The sequence below is a fragment of the Akebia trifoliata genome, chromosome 2, assembly GCF_017979445.1.
Source record: "Akebia trifoliata isolate Shusen 1 chromosome 2, ASM1797944v1, whole genome shotgun sequence".
Lineage (NCBI taxonomy): Eukaryota > Viridiplantae > Streptophyta > Magnoliopsida > Ranunculales > Lardizabalaceae > Akebia > Akebia trifoliata.
In genome coordinates, this window is record NC_141376.1 from 11,112,166 (window position 1) to 11,118,068 (window position 5,903).

Here is a 5,903-nt window from a genome sequence, read left to right on the forward strand (position 1 = left end):
TTTTAAACTCTATTTTGATTTACAACTCGAATTTTAATTGAATCCCAACTGTCCCTGAGGAACGAATCTAACATACTTAAAGTCCATATTTTAATCTCTATCTCTGCAATTTATACAACAAGTTTTTACAACGATCACTCTTCTTTGAATATTGTAACAAAATAACCATTCTTGTTATCAAATCCCTTCAGATTTGTAATCTGTTGTTATCTAAAGGATTTTCAAGTCCTCTATATAAATGCAAGTGTCTCCACTGCAGAACACGCACAATGAGACTTAATTTAAAAGCTTCAAAGCTTGTGTTTTCTTACATTTAGGGGTAGGAAATAGAACATGGAGAGGTACGCTAATAACGAGTAGAGTAAGGTTACTAGATACCAAACAAAGAAATCCCTTCCATAATCAATCGTGCATGTTTCCCTACATTTAACTCATCATTCATCCGTGAGTTAGTGAATCAATAAGTAGTGATGCTCCCTCCGAACAAATTATTGTAAAAAAGACTTAGATCCATGGCTTAGTTGGTTTGACACATTGCAAAGTTCATCAAGCCCAATTTAGCTTAAAAAAAAAAATTTAATTAAAAAAATATAGGGTAAATTACCTCTTCACACTACAGTAAAACAGGGCTATAGCGACGGTCGTGACCGTCGCTATAGGGAAAAATACCGTAGCAAAAACATGTAGCGACGGCCAAGGAGACCGTCGGTAGTCGTCGCTAAATATCCCATCGTTAGTGCAGGACTTATAACGACAGCCAATGCTGGCCGTCGCTATAAGGTATCGTTTTAAAAAAAAAAAATTTACTCTTTAGCTACGCTTTTGGCTTTTGGCCGTCGGTGTAAAGGTTTTTGAAGAAATTTTTTTTTTATTTTACACCAGCCCCCTTATGTATTGCAGAATATTGGAGATACCCCTAATGTTTTGAAATTGATGACCATGACCCCAATTACCAATATGAAAAGACCCAAATGCCCCACTCTACTAGAGCTCATTGTGTTACTATTACACATTATGATACAAGATGAGCTACTAATTTTACTTTTACATTACAAAAATTATAACTAATTAGTTGCCTTTGCTGAGGTCTTGATAGGATATGAAGCATCCGTGGCTATACCACATATTCCCTCTTCATCAGCTATGTCGTGCTGCATTCTTATGTAACCTTTCTCACCCCATTCTGGTCCCCATGAATTCTTCACAATCCAATACTTGGTCCCATCTAGAGTTGCTCCATAGCCCACGATCGCCACCCCATGATCTAGTTCTTTGCCACAATCTCCCGTGAATACGCCCTGTGATCAGTCAAGTCGATTCATGCATATAAATTAAATTCAAGGTTTATACTAAAGCACATCAAATCAGTTTATACTAAAGGTTTCGGATCCACAATTGTAGCTCCCTGCAAAGTTGTAATTCAAATGCAATGAACAAACATAGATATTGAGATAGGACTGCAAATTCACGAAGATATGGGCACATTAAAGATCAATATAAAGTAATGTTAAAAGCTTGCAATGTAACTGGACAAGTCAGTAGGTATATGTATGCTCCATCAATTCAATAGACATCCACCTTTCCCACCAAAGTAATTCAATTTCTCCCCAACACACATCAATTTCATTGTTTCATAATCAAGAGTTTAGATTGGAAACTTACACTGAGCAAGACAACAGTTTCATCTTTGAATGTTACATAAGCAGTGCAAGCATATTCTCCAGATCTGTTTATAACAAAAGGAATTCACCCGTCATGAAAAAATACAATTACACACACAACGCATTTTTTTTATGAGTAAGCTGGAGTTGAACCCATGACCTCAAAGTTTTTTTGCAATGCGTCAAACCAACTGAGCTAAGGGTCTAAGCCCATAGACACAACATACATTGGAAATGGTATAAAAGAAAGTGTTTGGTAGTGTTCAAATTTCTATTGCTCCTTTACAACAACCCATTTTGATAGTGAAAATTTAATGGAGGAACCATAAATTTACAAGGCTAAACCAGTTGATCTTCTCATAAATTTACATATTAAGCTCATAACACTAAAAATTGTGACAAAAAAGCGAGATAACAAGCTTACCTCCTCATGTGGAGGAGTGAGAGTAACCAAATCATACTTCCGATGCATCCTACTGTTGTGAGTAACCAGCAGCCGAAGCTATCAGAGTACAACATAACATGAGATAAACCTGCAAGAATCAAAACTAATTAGATACAAAGTCCCCAAATTAGGTTCCAAAGCACATTAATTAGAACTTGAACAGATTTGGGAAAGAAAAAAGTGAAAATCACACAGATTAATCAGATCTAACTAAAGCGATATACAAGTTAATCAAAAGCAAGACTTTAAGATTCTGATTGAAACAAAGATCTGAAATACTGATTCTGATTGAGTCTGTCATGTCAGATAAGTTGATTGAGTTGCCACGTGCTTAAGTCAGATTATCAACACTCTTCTCTTAGAGACAAGATCCAGAATGGCATCCTGTTCCTATAGCATAAGAACAGTGTCTACGTGGCCTGTTTTGGTAGAAGTTTAAAATACATTGGACACCTTACCAAGCCTTTTTTGGAAGCGGGTCTTCCCCCATTGTGATAAAGCTTAATGGTTCCATTTGAAAAACAACATCACCTTACTAAAATTTCAAACAGAAAAACAAAATGGGATATGACCATGTCAACCATAGTGTTTTTATTGCTCACGGATACTGGTTCAAAGCCAAATAGTTCTTTGAAAGTATTCTCTTTTATCATAATTGTAAACTTGCACTATACATAGCAAAGACCTTTGTCAACATCAACCTTTCATTTTACAATTGAATATCTGACTTGATAAATTTATACTAAAGAAAGTGAGAAAAATGCTTACAAATTGAACTGAATTAGGGAAAAGAAAACAAGAGATTGATATAACGTTATGTGCATCAAAAACAGAAACAAGGAAAGGCAACCAAACAACAACTACCCAGAAAGAACAATCCAAATACACAGTTCTATTACACAGTCAAAGAAGACCACTTTTGACTTCTCGAACATTTTGCTTCAAAGGCATAACGAACCAAAGACAACAAATCCAACCCATATTAGTTATGATAGAAATCGGTTTAAATAAGATGAGAAATCGACAAATTTAAGAAAGGTTACCCTAAAATAGTACAATAGGGCTGATTCCTTGGCAGACTGGGCAGCATTGGATGCCTTGTCCACCATCTGGTCCGTCTTAACCTGTAAAACACCACATCCTGTACTGCCCATGTGATAATACATCATGCACATCATGCATCATGAACCATGCCATTTGAAAGCTCACCTCAGCTTGACCAGCTTTGTAACCCATGCTTTGAGAGTTACTAGACATCTTTGTTTTTCTCTTTTTGAGTCTTCAAACACAAAACCAAAGCAAATCAAATTCTCTCTTTCTTTGATTCTGCAAAGCCAAGCCATACACCATGCTGATTTATCACCCATTGTTCCTCGAGCTTCTTTATCGATTCCTAATATTCCATTTGGTATTGAAGTCTCATTCTACAGTAAAGTAAAATAGGAAGACAACAAAAAGTCAAGACACTATCAAGAAAATTAAATTAAACACTACATGGAGCATGACAAGCATGAGTATCTAACAAAATCCACGTCAACAACAAAATACACCAAAATTTACTAGCAAAAGGATAAAATGAACACCATACTGCCAAATAAAAGCATAGCACAATGACTGTATAGCTTATAAGCAGAGTAGTGTCCAGAAGTATAGGTCAGGTGTTCAAAACCTCCAAGAAAGCAATGATTCCCTTGAGACAAACCCCAGGGTATGGTACAACCTGCACTTACCCGATGAGTGTAGTGAGGGAGGATAGCACAACTCCCAGGGGGAGTTATAGTCTCACCTAAGGTGGGGATTCTCCCAGAGATACCAACAGAAGGGGGAAAAATTGAAAAAATAGAGAACCATAACAATAAGAATACAAATGAAAGAGTGGGCTAACAGGAAAAACAAGAAAAATGTGAAACTGATAATTGACAGATGCATTTATGCTGCAAAAATGCAAGTGGAATTATGAATTATTCTTACCACACACAGCCTTCAGGATTGGACAGCCCGTGACAACCAGAAATAAAAATTAATAAAAAATAAAAAATAAAATCTGCCATAAATAATTATCCGGACTCGACAAAGAGATGCTTGTGCCCATCACTGGATCAGTCCTTTATTTAAAATTTAACCAAGATGGTGCATAAATAAAAACTAAGATGAATGTCATCATTCATACATAAAAACTAATAGCTTTGTCCTTCTACCTACCTTTTATTGTTTTCTGCCATACTAAGATGGAAGCCTCTTACTCATCCACACCCAACCCATTCCCACCATCAGCACCTTTCATATCTAAGAGTAAGCCTCTTACTCTTGGGGGTCCAATGCATGCTGTGTGCCAAAGTTCAGAGTGTTCTCATTGGTTGAGAAGCTATGGGTCAACTCTGCTCCAATTGCCGTGTTGGTCAAGGGGCTCACTGTTTGATAATAGGAAGCATTCAATGTGTCGCCTTTAACTCCTTCGTCCACAATAAAACATATAATAATTAATAAACCAAACAATGATGCACTCTACATCCATCATCCCCACTAGTTGATTTGGTCACAAAATTTTATACTCCGGATCTGGGAAGAGATTTGTTGAGTATGAGATTCATAGATAGTGTGCAAGCCTATATAATTGAGAGATGTACAGTAGTATAGGAATGTATAATAAAAAATTACTTTTTTAATGAAAGAAAACTACTCACAGAGTCAAGGCAGCAATAAGGTCACTGTGGGTGAAGCTTAATCCGGCATTACATTTGGTGAGGTTCCCAGTAGCATTTGGCATCAGCCCCAATGGCAACGACATCAGTTCCTACAACTCCTGAAAAATTATATCACAGGACACATGCTATCTAAATGCCTATGCAATCTAAATGCCAAAATATATTAGGTTGTAACATAAAAAAATCTGTTATGAAACTTCCACATTACAGAAAAGAAAGAAAATTAGAAATATAAAGTTAACAGCAGACCAAACATGCAGTAATTTAATATGAATGAGTTTATACGAGAGTTTATGCCTCAAATAGAGAAATGTAAGCAGGCATGTTAATCAATCTTGTACAAAGAAAGTCAAGTAAGGCTTTAATTGGTCATTGAGAACAACTGATTTGGTCTAATAAATAATCAAAATCAGATTTTAAACCTTACTTGTAGCCATGGAGATCATTCTCAAAAACAAATGCAGAATATGTATAACAGAGAAATTACAAATCGAACCAAAATTTCTGAATTTAAATTGAACCAAATTTTCGAAATTGGGATTTTGGATTGAAATCGTACCAAAATTTGAATCAACGCTGTAGAAATTAGGATTATACAGCAAAATCAACAAAATATTAACAAAAATCCAGGGTTTAGGGATCGATTGGACAGAAAAATTAAAAAAATACATAGCAAAACATACCTTAATTTTCGAGAGGCCGAGATCAGATCGGATCTGATTATTGAACCCTCACGCATTTCAGAGATCAAGATAGAGAGAGATCGACAGCGAGGCAGAGAGGTTCTATGTCGAATAATCCTTAAAGAGTGTTCGAGTTTCAGCGACTTGAGATCTATTTCAAACGAGATCTTCAAGTATGAGACAGAGGCTTCGAGTTTCAGCGGAGATGAGAGAGAGGCGAAGTTCGAGTGTTTGAGTTCGAGTTTCAGCAGAGAAGAGAGAGAGACAGAGATGAAAGAGGCGGAGTTCGAGTTTCAGCGGAGATGAGAGAGAGACGGAGATGAGAGAGGCGGAGTTCGAGTGTTTGAGGGAGCGAGTCTAGTAATAAAATCGTTGTTATAGCGACGGTCAGACTTTGACCGTCACTAAA

The 5,903-nt window shown here is 36.5% G+C and overlaps 1 long non-coding RNA gene across 1 annotated transcript; it reads right to left on the minus strand.

Moving 5' to 3' along the window:
* Positions 1-3,320: 3,320 nt before the first annotated feature.
* LOC147409518 (uncharacterized) lies at positions 3,321-4,956 on the minus strand. Its single transcript, XR_015183084.1, has 3 exons — positions 4,791-4,956; positions 4,078-4,665; positions 3,321-3,530 (listed from the first exon to the last, which is right to left on the minus strand). It is a non-coding gene; the product is annotated as an uncharacterized LOC147409518 (long non-coding RNA).
* Positions 4,957-5,903: the final 947 nt, after the last annotated feature.